The sequence below is a fragment of the Anopheles cruzii genome, chromosome 3, assembly GCF_943734635.1.
Source record: "Anopheles cruzii chromosome 3, idAnoCruzAS_RS32_06, whole genome shotgun sequence".
Taxonomy (NCBI): domain Eukaryota; kingdom Metazoa; phylum Arthropoda; class Insecta; order Diptera; family Culicidae; genus Anopheles; species Anopheles cruzii.
In genome coordinates, this window is record NC_069145.1 from 2,738,382 (window position 1) to 2,753,547 (window position 15,166).

General features: G+C 50.2%; 1 protein-coding gene across 1 annotated transcript in view; it reads right to left on the bottom strand.

Moving 5' to 3' along the window:
* Positions 1 to 15,166, bottom strand: part of LOC128274907 (glycerol-3-phosphate dehydrogenase, mitochondrial) — a 281,955-nt gene that overhangs the window by 200,326 nt on the left and 66,463 nt on the right. The gene's annotated exons all lie outside the window — the stretch shown is intronic.

The following is a 15,166-nucleotide window of genomic DNA, read 5'->3' on the forward strand; positions in this document are numbered from 1 at the left end:
GTACATGTCGCGCCGGAAGCCCCATAACCCGCGCCCCGCCTGGCCCGGCCACAGTCGGTCGTAAAATTGAAAAAACTCCTCTTCTCATGTGAGCATGCAACGGTCCGAAAGAGTATCCTTTTCGGTATGCCACAACCAATGTTTACAACCGTGTTTGGTTTCCTTCAACCCGCCGGTGGTCGTTTCACTGTTTTATGCTCCCCCCTCGTGTCTGTCCGTAGGGTGGGTGAACGAAAAACTTTTCTTCACCCGCCGACATGCTACAATCTATTATTTAAACGCTTTCCGCAACAAATGCACCGCCGCCGCCGGGTGCAGCGTCGGAAGCTGTTCCGCTTTGGCGGACAGAAACTTTGACGCTTCCGCCGGGTTCCGCCGGTGTTGCTGGACCAAACAATCAAAACTAACACGGTTCCTGAGATCTTTCATCGGAACGGCAAAGCTTTTCTTCTTCCGCTGGTCTGGATCTGGAGTTATGCTACTATCTTCCATCGCCCGGCTCGGAACTTGTGGACTACTTCTTATAAATCATTCACAGGCACTTCCTGCGGATGTAAACTTCTTGACACGGGGTGGCGCGATTCGTAACCGATCCACATCCGGTCGGCGGCGGTCGCCGTTCGTTTCGCAATGTCCCAATACACGTCAGCCCATCTCGCCCATTGACAGGCCGACAAAACTAAACTGTCAAACTTATTCAAAACTATCCACTGCAGATCCGGTTTAGGGACGGCACCACGGCTCGTCTCCAGCACTTCGAGCAAGGGGTGGCAAACAATGGCGCCCGCCGAAGCACGGCCGGACCCCGATCCGGCCGGCCAATGTCGGAATATGTTGACATTGAATTTGCATTTCGATTTCCATTGGTCGGAGGGCTCTCCGTCGTCGGCTCGGTGCGCTAGATTTGGGTTTGGCAAGGCCTGCTGATGATGGAGCCGGTCACTGGCTAACGAGGGCAACGGTCAAGCTTCGGTAGACCGTTTTCCTGTCAGTTTCTGGGCCAAAGTGACAGCACGTTCGTTTTGTTTATCCATTGCTCAGTTTTCCCTTTCTGCCACGAGCAAGGCACTCTTTGATTCCGACACCGGGCCAAAAGGTCGTTCGTTTTCCGTTTCGTTGATGCATTGGGGGGGAATTTTACAATGAATTCACTTTTCTTTTTTTTGCTCAAAGCGGGAGATATGCGAAGTTTTATGTTATTTTTAAACAAACAATACTATTACTATTGTTTCACAACCTTTCAAAATATTGATTGTGAGGAGAAGCTCCAAACGCCTGCTAAAGTTTCAACCGTTATCCATGGCATCCTATTTGGGCGCAAAACGTATCCGTTTATCGATCCAGTTTCTGTGCGATGGAATGATGAAATGGAATCTGTTCAAAGCATTTTTTGTTGCAAAAAAGTATTTGTAGTTCACATTGACAGGTGCTGCTAGTGCGTCCCAGGAAGCAGCGGATGACTTTTGCACAATGTTAAGTGCTTCACTTATCGCATTCCGGTACGGGCGACTAGTGCGAAAAAGCAAAACCTGATTCCACCAAACAAATCCCGCGAAGATACTTCAACGACGATCACGTATCGACCGCCAGCTCGGAACGGGTCCCTGAAGAATCCTAAATCCGTGCCACTTGAGTAGGCACCCCCGAAACTGGAGTCGCGGTGTCGTATGGTATCAAAATTGACATCGACGTGTGCGCCGCACCGTTCGAAACCGGGTGGGATGTCGGGCGCGGTTCAGGAAGGAAAGAAAACCGACACCGAAAACGATGGACCGACCCGACCGACCGACCGACCGACCGACCGAAGATCTGCTTGTCCATTCCGGTCCACGACGACCGGCACGCAGACCGCGCGCCCCGGCCCCGGTTGGTCTGTCAATCTGGTGTGGATACGTGCGTTCATGTGGCAAATTTTTCTGTTCCGGCCATTTTTCTTCCCGTCCTGGAAACGAGTCACGGCGCTTTGGCACACGTTTTCCCGCTAAAACAACAAAAAAACTGGCACCCAGAAGCCCATCACAGAAATAACAAGCTTTTCCTCTTTCGGGACACGCAAACCGATTCAACTCTCCGTCGCGAACCAATCCGTGCGCAGGAGGTTCCGTTTTTGTTGCCTCTCATTTCTCGGCCGCTTGGTGCTGGTGCCCAAGGCCATGGCGCATGCCTTTTTCACAAGTTTTCGATAGGATTCCTCGAAGCGCAAGGAATTTTTAGCCAAAGTTTACAGTTTGTTTGCTCTCAGGCTCAACAGTTTCGGTGTGTTTGGTGCTTTCTTTCTTTAATCTTCTTATATTTAACTGGAGCTGGGGCATTTTGAATCCCATGACCGGGAGGGTTTGACCCATTGATTTGATCCCTTTAACATGTTGTCGACGACGTTCAGCCAAACGACGATGTTTGTTCATTCGTCCGATGTTAAACGCGCGTCATAAGCAGCAGTCTACATGTTGAATCTAATAAACGTCCCGAAGTTTGCGTGGTCTGTCAGTGTTTCATTGCATTTTCTAGGACTCTAACTCCATCCAACGTCATAAATGAGTACGTTTCATGTGTGTACGCAGAAATTCATTAAACGACCCCCGGATCGCGACTCGTCGTCGTGTTGCGACCCATTTTTGGCGTTGGCACTTATTAAACGAAAAACAATCGAAATGAGCCGGTCCCAATCCGGTTTCCAACAATGGCGTGGCAATGGCGATAGTGGCACCGCACCGACGACGACAATGGCGACGTTTTGGCGGCGGCGTTCTAATCAGAGTCTAGTTCGCGATCAGGCGTTTGCGCCTTCCGACAGAAGGAACCTCACAATACGTGCGCCACCGCGCCTGCACCGAATGCAATTGGTGTAAATTATCTTTTCCTTCCCCTCGGCCCCCGGGTTCGGTATGCAAATAGTGGGGCCCGATGCACCGGCGATGACTTCCGTGCACTTCTTGAGCCGCATTACCGGGCGATGCTGCTGCCGCTGCTGGTAGTTCCGTGGCGAGCATTAGAATCCGCAGGCCGCACCGGCAGCGTGTCAGTTGCAGTCTGCATTTTAAATAGCTCCGCTATCGTACCGTACCGTGCGGGCCCCGACGACGGCCGCACCTTCACTTGTGGCGTCCTCGGCAGCCGGTAAACATTTGCGCGGGATTCTTGCGCTTCGTTCGACATCCGAAACGTGAGCGTCGGTGGTTAAAGTTCGCGTAAACGAGTTAGTGGTTCCAGTGTTACGTGAATTCCGCAAAGTTCTTGCATTTCTTCGAGCTCTGTTATGCTCCTTTTTGCTCGGCCGGTTGTGTAAGGTAAGGTAAGGGACGTTCAACAAACTCACCGTAACTCCCTAGCAACTGTAACAATCAGTAAATGGATTTGTGCTAAACAGTGATAATGATAGGCAAAAGATTTAGATGGACCTTGAGGTCCTTTTACTAAACCGAACGAAACCCTCATCACCTGACTCGTTTCAACGCAAGTCGAATTTACGACCACACAGCCCACCATTTATATCCCAGTTGAATGCCCCCTCGATAAGCGTACTTCGGTTCGGACCGTTCGATGGGCGATAAGATTACGCGGGCTCAAGGAACTGCTAAGCTCGTTTCTCACTTGCACTGGCCGTCACGATTTTCGTATGCGCCTGACTTTGTGATCCATTAGCGTAAACGGTCCATCATCCCCTGCTCGCTCGGTCGCGCGGACATCTGACATTTTTCCCGGATTTATCACCCGGAGCGCCGCTGCTGCTCGCGCGAAACGGAATTACGTTCCGTTCCGGCGGGCGCTTATTGTGCGCTTTGATATTAATAAACGATAATGAAATGCCAGCCGGCGGCGGGTGAGTGATGTTGAAAATGCTGGCGCAAAGCAGCTTCCAGCCAGGCGCCGCCACGAGTAGCATTAGGCCCCCGGCGGACGACGTGCGATGGATTGTGCGATGGATTGTGGCGTGGCGTGGTGTGGCGTGGTGCAGACGATCTGCGAGATTTGCGAGACGAGCGCGTGACAGGTTACCGTTTTGTAACCGCTTTGCTTGACACTTCATCTGGCGTGTTAATTTGAAGCGTGTAGCATCCCCGCAGTAATCGTACGTCAAGGCTGCGCCCGAGAGTTCGGTTCCACGACCGCACGGAGCGACGATGGAGGATCGCAGCTGGTCAGTTTTTCTTTCTACAGATGATAAACTTTATTCAACTATTCTGTTCAGATATTTTATTTTGGGAATTTTTCGCATAAAAATCGAATCAAATAGGAGTTGCAAAATGTGCCAAATGTAACAGGGGAACATAACAAGTCAGGGCTTTTTCAGTCATGCCGTACATCTTTGTCACCTTTTTTTGGGGCTTTTAACTTATCAACCTCTCAAGAGTAATTCCTGTTTTCCGTACGAATTCTCGTGTTAATGTTTCCTCTTAAAAAACTTGTTCGATTCCTGCAGACCGACTTAAGAGTTCCTGCTAAATTAATGGACAGACAGGCAGACACAACACTATTTTTATACACTCTAACTCAAATTGCTATTAACGATAGTCAAGTAGTTTCTCCAAAGCGCCATTCCACCCCACCGGTGCTGGTGCAGTTCCCAGACCAAGTTAATCAGCATTAATTTCTGACGATTAATTTCGTCCGCCAGTCCCATAGTGCCGGCCCGACGGTCCCTGGCATAATGTTTTCCCTCGCCATCAGGCCACTTGAGGCCAGGCTCTTCTAACCAGCTGCCGGCTGCACCGCTTTGATGTTAAACATTCCGGAGACGCTAGTAATGAGACAGAAGTTACATAATTGCTCCGGCCCGTACCATCGCCCTCGCCGCGTCGGCCGGATGAAAACCCCAAAAGAGAGACCGACCAGGCCGGGACGGTTTCGCAGTAATTTCGCTGACACGCCGTACCAGATACCGTAACGGTTTCATCAACAACGGGTTTGCCGCGCATCAGCGCCTCCTATCCCTCGAGGGGAGGGGGTCATTCAGTGACACCGACGGGCAGCCGCCGGGGCATTCTAGAGGGTCTTCCGATCCGAGGGCGGGTGCATTGAAATTCGATGTAATTCTCGCCGACCTAGCGATTTCCGACGAGCTCATTAATTTCCATTGTATGGCTCACGTTTTGCTGTTCATACGGCCACCCATCCTACCCACCGCCAACTGCACTGCGGTCTGGAAACACGTCGTGGTTTTTCCAGCCCACGCCCACCAGATGTATGCTCCACATTTCAAGCCCCTTCACGGGCCGGGGGAAATTTGTAGCCATTTGTTTCGCCAAATACGGTGCACAAAATTCGCGGCACAAAGTGTCGGCTTTCCAGATAACGCACGAGGAACGTTGTAATCGTACGAAATGAGCGTGCCTCAATTTAGTGTCGGTTTCGGTGGACCACATATTAACGCGCGGCCCGTATGTGGGTTCACGGCTCATCGGGCGGCCGACGGAAATCTTGTCACCAATCTTGCCCGCGACACGGTGCTTGAGGTTCCGTAATGGGTCGTTGCGCTTTCTTCTGGCTGGCTTGAGTGTAATTGACATGTTTTTCACGATGTGTGGCGCCATTGCTGCAGCCGCGTGGGCAACATAGATCCACACCGCAAAAAGCGGAACGCCCGGTGGGCTTATGTGGTGGCGAGAAATGTGAGCTCCACGAGCGATGCGGTCATCGTTCTAGTAGAGCAAGGCGTTAAGAAACTTTAAAGATTTAAAGATTAAACAATAGGAGTTTTGGTGAGTGGCCTTCAAAACTTCATCAACTACAATCTACTATTTTAGTGCCGGGCGATATCAGAATTAAACAGACCTAATTGATGAGTTGGGAGTGTCCATAAGACCGCAATTCGAATGTTTTCGAGTAGACTTGTGGTTTGCCCTTCCCGTAACATTGGTTTATTTGTACAGATTTGAAATATTTATTCACGCAGTATTTTTCTTTCCACTCGTAGTGTTTATTTGTCGCACTGCTGTTTACTTTACTGTTTAGAAGAAAATCGGTCTGAAGAAACATTGCTCGAAAACCAGCTGTCAGCTGTAGACACGTTGAACAACAACTGCGCAGACATTGCGTCTTAGCATAGATTCATAAGTAGGCGTCGACAATCTGCGACAAAGTAGTCTTTGGTTAAATTACACGAATGTGAAGCGAGGTAAATATGAAACTAAACTTTTCCAACTACATTGAGTTTTATTTTTCCTTCTTTAAATCTACTACAATACCGTGTCTGTAAGGCCCTGGCCGCTGTACTTTCCTTTCATGTGTCGCTTAAGCCATTCAAACGGGCTGGCTGGGCACTGTAATTTAATGTTGCACCGTAAAGCACTTCCTTTCGCGCGTCCACGTCGACCAAAACACACAAATCCTCTCGTAAAACTATCACTTCAAAGCAAGCGCCACTTTTGGTGTTTCCCGACGCCATTTGCATCCCGGCAACAGTTGGGAAGGCGATAGTTTGGGAGGGCACCCCTAGTTTTAACTCGATTTAACTGGACCGTTGCCGTGTCGGCCATACGGGAGTATGGTCCACCTTGCAGTAATCCCACTGCCCTACGTACGAGTAGAGCATCAAATTGCACACCCTTTTGGCAACGCCGACTGTGATGCCCGTCATGTTCTGACATCATAGCCTCGAAACAGCGTGGTTGCAACGGTCGCGCGATGTGCAATGCTAACTTGGACATCGTCCGGACATGTTACGGAGAAGCCCGTTAAATCGCGATGGAATGCAAATTTCGCGTTGGTACCATCTTTGATGCGCAGCACCGTGAACAAGTGCCCGGAAAACAGAGAGCGAGCATATTTGACTTTTTCGAAAGGTTGGCCCGTAGCACACCCAAAAGCCAGCATGCTTTTTCACAACCCAAAACACACCGGACCTGAGAGGCGATACAGCCCCCCGGGAGAAATGCTTAATTAAATCCACGTCTCTGCGTCTTCTCCATCCAGATAGTGTCTATCTGTCAACACTTTTGAGATAGAGACGCCTCAGTGTGTTGGAACCGGCAACACAAAAACCGACCCAGAACCCGCTGTTTAAATACGCAGCTGACAATTTTCGGAGTCGGAATTAAACTGGAATCTGGGTTAGCATAATATTGCATTGGCCACCCCTGTTGCCCTGTCGCCTGTGAAGCAATTTCTGACCATCTTCTGAGCTGGCGAGCATCCTAAAAAGGATTATTGGATTCTTCGAAACTGTTGTATTACAAGCTTCGCAACGAAGTGTCCTTGCCGGGAACGTAGTGCAATTAAAACTACGGTCAGTGGGACTGGTAGTGATAAGAGCAATGCCGTAAATCTTTTTCCACCAGTTCCTGGAAAGCTGGACCAACCTCTCACACCCTTTGGCCACGGAATGTCCACGTTGATAACCGGCATTTCACAGACCAGCCAGTCCGACCGGGCCGGGTCACCTCATCAGTTGCAGTGTCACCTCGCTGCCCAGGCCACAAACTGACAGGAGCTTCCGCAAAGCCCCCTCCCAGGGGGCTTTACTTTGCGGGCTCCGAACTCGGCTCGGACCTCGGAGGTGTCGAGGTTATTTGTGTGATGAAATACCGGTCCCAGTTTCGAACGAGAACCAAACAAAGCCGAACGGAAGCACCGGACCTAAGATAGAGCGCCAGCCCATCATCCAGCTCGGTGTGACCATTGTTTGAACTGGACAATCCTCTTTCTGGTAGTGCCACCGTTTTGAAACCCCATCAAGGCGTTGTAAAACCTCAACGTGCCCCACCGAAGCCACGCCCGTCCCGGTGCATGCCATGTTATTAGATCTACATGCCCAATTGGAGTCCGGTCCGGTGTGCTGCGCTGGCGAAGGACATTCCGGACTCCGACTCTGACCCGGACTCATACGGCCACACTAATATCTTCATGCCGGATGAAATATTCACACAGCCATTCCGTAGCCGTAGCCGGACTGCTGCACTACTTGCACCGGTTCCTAGCTTAGACGCTGCCAGAAAATGGGAAAAAGAATGCTTCCGACCGTAAGGAGGATCGGCCCATAAATAAACGATGGTGGCCCATCGACATTGGGCTGTAAATTTCTGTTTCCCTTTTAACAGTCCCGCTCCGTCCCGGTGTGTTACGTGTTTCCGCTATTCTTTCGCGGTTCATTTTTGATTCATAAACACGATGCACGATTATTTTTCGCCATCCGGATCGACCTCAGTGCTCAGCGTGGTCCCGTGACTCGCTCGGAAGCCGCGCGTTAGTGGTGATGTGCTTTGATGGGTGATAAATTATGCTCCGTTCCGTGTCGCGTGCAATGCGCCGGTCTTATGGGTTTTTGTCACCGCCCTCCACCGTCGTCCGGAATCCGCTCCGTTTGCATCATCTTTGGCTCGACCGCCACTCTGCTCCGTTGTGCCACAAAGGCTCTTTTTTCCTGGCAAGTTATACATCTTTTTTTTCGGGCGGCACTACACCTGCATCGCGGTGTGGCTCGGTTTGGCGAAAAATGAGCTCCCATTAATAATAGATTTCAATTAGCGGCCCAACAGATGGCGCTCCTGGCGGTGCCTTGGGGTGTCTTGTACTACGGAAGAAAGAAAGTGGCCTCGGTTCGGTAGCGCCGCCGACGACGAATAATAAATTGCAAATTCCAAATCCTGGACCAGCCGCTCGGGGCGGCCTGACACGTCGGGGCGAACCAGTTGCAACCGGAGCCTCCGTCAAGAAGTGCGTGATAAATACAGTCCCGTCGATTTCGGTCGGAGAGCCAGATCCGCCCAAATCCGGATGGTGACGTTCCGGGGTATCAGTTTCGGTGCGATTGTAAAGCCAGCTCGCACGTACGTACCATCTGCTTTCGGGGTCGCCTACCGATATCGTCGCTCCCTAAAACAGTCACATACTGGCTTTGGTGTACGAAATTAATATCCCCGACCCGACAACGGGAGGCGTTTCTGTACTTCGCCATTCTGCTTCCGGTTCCGGGAACAGCGCGCCACCAGATAACAGTTTTCCATTGGCTTCTGCGTCGGAAGATGGATGAATTCGGCCGAATCCGTAATGTGTGCACAGGATCGATCCGGGTTGCTCGGAAACCCGGCACATTCGGTCGTGAGTGAACGTCGGCGTAGATTTGCATATATTTTTTGGGTGGCAAAAAGAACAGAACGCAACGGAACATTGTTCATTACATTACCTCGTGAAGTGAGTAGCCCGGTGCGCAACAGGAACCTCCACACGATTCCGACGGACTGCCGTTCATAAAAGGGAATTCAAGACTCGAGAAGATAACGAAGCCTCCGGTGGGTGAAGCGAAGCCTTATTGCTTGCGCACAATCAATGTTTATGCTGCCTTTTATATTTTATGGAACTGGCTTTTCTCATCCTCCTTGTTGCTTGTTGATGCTTCGATTGCACGGCTGAGTTACGAGTTTAACGCACTTTCCTCGGGGGCTTCGAGGGCCCCATAATGCTCAGCTCATAACGGGCCCTGTTATCTCGAATTCTCGGAGCTTTTGTGTTCGCACGATGATTGATATATTCCAACCGGATGTCGTTTCAGAATATTAATATCCGTTCGTCGGCTGCGACCACTTTTCGATCAAATTGGTGTTCCTCGAAAAAGGGACACAAGCCTGGCACTACGCTTGAGATCGATATTATCGCGGGAAGTGGTTAATGTTTAGCTAATGAAACATTGTCACAGCTCGAAACCGTTACGGGCTTTCGAGCCCACTGCCTCCGGGAAAGGTGGAGACACAGCGGATGACGGTAGTTAAAAGACCCAATTAAGGATGATTTATGCCACCACCCCGACTCCCACGCCCAGCCGAGCGGTCTCCTGACTGACCCACGTAGCAGCGGTCCCGTACCGCGAAATTGGTGACCAACCCCAACCCGCTAATAAATCAACATCAGTCAAAATTTTATGCGTAACCGGCGTGCGGCAAATTGTCCCACGGAACGGCGCTCCCCCCCCCGGAATGGGGTGCAACGAAAACCGGGGAAAGCGAACCCCGGAAAATGCGGCGCACAAATAATGATGCCGCGTTATTGAAACGTGCCGAGTTTCATTTCCGGGTACCGCTTTCCCATTCCGATGGCGGCGCCCTCCATTCGGTCGGAAAGCGTTTCAAAACGAACCGTTCCATATGGGAAGCATCAGCTCTGTTCAATCCATTTTGTGCTTCGGATAAAAAAAACCGGTGCCATCCACGCTAGGGGCGACCGAGGGCGTTTGTGTCCTTCGCTGCACGCTGTCATCAATTCCGCCAGACGGTAGTGAACCAGCGTAAGCTTTTCCGCAATCGAAAAGCCAAACCAACTTTGGTCGCTTCACATCGTCAATACCTCACGTCGGCTAGCACCGTGAAGAGGTCCTTCGGGAGCTATCACTGTTCCGCACAGTGCCGTACAATATTTGTTGGAACCTTCGTTGTGTATTGCACCATATGTTACTCACTGTTCGTCCCTTTAACTATACGTGGAACACTTCTGTGCACTTCCAATTTAAAGTTTTCCATTATAATAAAAGCAGATTCATTTGCGGATCATAGCAACCCAGGACGACCACTAGAATTGCAATGCACGGCTGTAACATTTTGACAGCTGCACTTTTGAAGCATTACTCCAGCCGCCCGGAATTAGTGTACTTCAACAAGGACAACTCGTGTACTCGTGGTTTCTGGTCGTGACCAGAATACCTTGATTTCTCTGAGAAACCATCATTCTCGTTCAGTGGAGCCAGTGGAAAAGGGCGGTTATATGTAGGTTGAATTCTATCCCAGTTTTTGTTACGGATTATTTATTTCGTTCAAATGGACTTGAAAATGTATTTCTGTTTTTATCGCCTTCTCTGCCTGCCTTGTTAAAAAAAGTTTTCAATATCCTCAAAACAACAAAAGCGTTTGTTTACATTGCCCAAATCCTAAGCCTGAAAACATTTTCCTACGGCAAGTAGATAGACTCTGTTAGAGAAAACAAGGTAATCTGGTCGTGACCACCAGTTGCGACGATGGTAGCTCGTGTAAAGCCTTCGCAGTTCGTCTTCATCGTAGTAACCCAGGTACTCCGAGGAAGCAGGCTGTGATTGACATCGAAATTCAATCAGAAGGCACCTTATTTTGCCGAGCACTTCCATCATTCCGTGGCATTGGTTCCGGTTGACTGGCGAAGGTACGAAAATAGATATGGCGGAATATTTCGTTTTCCCCGCCTTTGATCATCGGGCGGCTGAAAGAATCCTGCCGCACGTACAAGGATCAGCTCCTTTATAAAGCAAAACTACTACCAAACGTGCTCGAATCGGTGTTTACCAAGCTCTCATCTTTAAGCCCGACAAGACGTTGGGTCGGGTTCAATATTTTGCCATCAAGTTGACGTCCTCCTTACGCATTGCCAACGATTAATCAGTTCGCGCAAGCCACGGGCAAAATACAAAACCGGGATCCAATCTCGCTCCGCTTCCGGTGGCTTGTCACGAGATCCTCCAGCTCCCCCCTAGTCTCCATATCAAGGGCCGTGACATTGTGGCAACCAGAAGGACGACTATTTGCCCCTCATTATCCACCCGTTTGTGTGTGTGTGTGTGTTCCGTCTTTGTTCCTGTTTGGTTGCGTAATTCGATTCGAAGTACTAGCGCCCCGGTATCGATTGGTCGATTGCAGGAAATGGGATCGGCCGTCCTTGAGAAACCCAGAAAGTGGATATCTTTCTGTCTTTCTGTCCGCACTCTCCCACGGGCATAATTCATAAGACCCTCATCGGCCCCCAACTACACATTTGACCTGAATTTTGTAGTCTTTCGGGAAGGGTCGGAGTGGACGATGCTATTTATGTTCGCGTTCTCGTCTCGGTCCACACTAATCATTCGTCGAATGAAGGGGCAAAAAAATGGACCGGCCAAACGGACTTCCGTCTTTTCGCCGGCCAATACCGACCGTAAATCGATGGCACTAATTGAACTTCCAGTTGCGCGCCACCGCTGCCGTACGTGCCTGGCCTGGGTTCTCCGAAAGTTATCCTTCTGCTCAGCAAGACATAAATCAAATCGGTGCAGCAAAAAAAAAAGGGGGAACGCGGGAAACGATAACTGTAACTAACGATGGCCGCGGCACGATTCAAAAACTTGCGATTAATGATAATGCTCATCAATTGCGAAAGCGGTGGGATCGCCCAAACCACTACACTCTTCGCGGGTATCCTTTGGGGGAGAATACTTTGAACTTTATCTCGTTGAAAATTTTTAATTAATCTTCTTGTACTTTACGGCACTCCGTTGTTGCGCAAATAAGGTCGCATCCTGGTCGGGAAGCTAAATTGGATTTCTGTTTGCAAACCCAAGCCCGGGGGGCGCCCAACTAGCCGCAACGTTTATCTCGCGTTAACCCGCTCCTTGAACCCGGTTCCCGTACACAGTTTGCCCAGCACGGCATAACGTGTAACGATGTAACGATGGTTCCCGCCGTCTCCAACAACCCGCGAAGCGGTTAATGACGAGTGAAATTCAATCCCATCGCTGTCACTACAATTGCTTCCGCACTAATCCGGGCATTAAAATTTAACGTCAAACCTTTCCGTTGCTGTGTGGCCATTTCCATACCGGCCCGGTCCGGTCCGGTCCAGGTCGGGATTACACCTTTAACAGGAGCGTTTCACCCAACAGCAGCATTACACGCCGATAATCGTAGCCCACACGTCGTTCGGAACTTCGGACAAAGGGTTCGGCGGAGAAGGAAAAAAGACCGTCGCTGCTACGAAATGATACATTTTATTCCAAGGCCATCGGCCTGCGGGGGATCGCTAGGGTCCTGGAGCCGGATTTCCGGCTCCAACCGTGCTGGAGTGCTGGTGGTTCATGAAATATGTAAACACCGTCCGGTGTTTAACATCGCCCCGGAGGAAGATAATGATATCTGCCGCCGACGTTTTAGTTCCGGTTTAAGTTTCCAGTCTCCAGGGTTATGGGAGGCGCAGGGAGGGATCAAAAGTTGTCCCATTATGTTTCACGTTTTATTCATCCATGTTTTAGCGTCCCGTTCCCGGGGTCACGGTTCGATTGAATCATTTACTTGACCGTTTGAAGTGTCGATGGAAATTAAAATGGTCGATGGTTTTGGGAGTCGAGAACAGCTCGAGTTTTGGCCGCTCTTATAGCAGTGTCCTTATTTCGCAACCTTCTATGGTTTTTTGTGGGGCATCGTGCTTCGTTGAAGACTATCAACTCTTGGAACCGACTGAAAATGTGTGTTTATCTAATGCTTGCCTCGCATTACTCTGAAAACCGCGGGTATTAAAAGGTTCCCAATCTGTCCGTAAGTCACGCCTTGTGACACGACACTGACACGTCCAAAAAGTTTACCCATCAGCTGGAAACCCCCACAAAACAAACACCGCGGAAGCTGAACTGTTCGCCAAAGTGATTTGTTACGAAACTTCGCTCTTCATCCCAATCACAATTTATGTGCGGCAATTTACCTTAAGCTCAAATCTTGGCGCTCCCGCAGAACGACAAACCCAAAAACACATCGTATGCAAATCGCAGAATCGCAGGCCGATCGTCTGCCGGGGTTCGTACGTTAAAATAAACTTCCTGCCACTCACCAACCAACCGAGCACCTTTTCCGTGCCACCCAATATTCGTCTTGTTGCGTTAAAAGCTTTTCATTGCGCCACCAGGTCCCAAGAAGTCCCCGGGGGTGGTTACGCAAAGCAAACTTTTCGTCGCATTCCGAGCAGAAAAGGTTCCGACCAAAGGACCGGGGCATGAGGATGGCTATGGCGGCCGCTCAACGCGGCTGCCTTCATTTGCCTTCAAGACCGCCGCCGCCGGAGAAGGAAGCAATCTACGCAGCAAAGTGTAGCCGGCCTCGTTTCAATTCAATTTGTCTCCCGGAGTCGACCTACTTCGCTTCATGCGTCGGGTCGGGAGCAAATAGAAGCCGACGTGCGGAGCCGTGAATCTGTAATGGGAAGCAAAGGGAACTGGTAAATTGAGATAAATATGATGGAATTTCGTACGGGATCGACGTTGGAAAATGATGATGACTTTCGGTGTCCGTGGGCCGCCCTTCTGACGCAGTGCGACCCGTTTCCTGTTTACTTCTCGACCTTCGGCTCAGGTCCCCTCCACCTTCCGATGCCAACTACTCCACATTTGTGCGTTAATTTTCCAACCGCCACCGATCTGAGCTGAGCCACCGTCAAGGCTAATCCCTAAACGGGTCCAATTAACAGTCCGACAGCAGCACTATGGGATAGACCAAAATCAAAAATTAATTAGACCGTCGGCCGCTTACCGTCATCAGAAAGATGCGAGGCGCAAAAAATGATGAACAAAAACACTTTACCGAGCGCCCCCTTTGGCCAATTAAAAGTAGAACTTGGGCAGCGAAAAAAAAGGTACACCAGAAGCCAACTCTCTCAACTCTTGGTTCGTGAGAACGGCCGTCTTTTCGAAAGTCTGCCTCTGATTCGTCTGACCAATTTTCGGACCCGGACCGGACCCGGTTCGGTGCGATCGTTTTCCCAACTTTTCCTCGCCTTTTCTGCATCGTCCGCGTCTGCGTTTCCCCAATTTCCCCAGAAGAAACACGCCTTTACGGTCCATGATTGACAAAAGTTCAATTCCCAACGGGTGCACTTTGGGCGCGTTTTGCCCGGCGATGGTAGTGGGGGACCCCCCGGCAGTGCAGCCCAGCCCCGGGGGGAGTGACACGTAACGGCGAACGGAAGCCGGTCCCGGACGGTCCCCGGAAGAGGTAGTAAAACTTATTCAGCACTTTAGCCCATGGTAGGCGACGTTCGTTTTATTATTTTTTTTTTGGTTTTCATGTCATTTCCAATCAGAGCGAAAAGTGACACTCGTGACGCAGCCACGAGTCGCTTCGTCCGTCCGTCGGTCCGACACAGATGGTTCGTGGAAATTGATGGGCAACTTTCCTTTTTTGCGCTTAAGAAACGACAACGCAAAGACGACGAACGGTGTTTGAGGCGAGCGAAGTTTTGTGCAACTATTGTTTCAGTCGTTCGTTTCGCTTGTGCCTTTTTTGCGTTCAGGACAGGAAAAGCTTTTAAGGCAACTTGCTTCACTTGTGTCACTAGTTGTGGCAATAGTTTAAAACGCGAAACCATGTGTCAAATAAGTTCCGTTTCGAGAAACAAAGTAGCCCAGTTCGGGTGAAACTTTCGCACCAAACCTTGCACACTTACAGAAAGCAATCCTTGCGTACTTGGGTGTTCA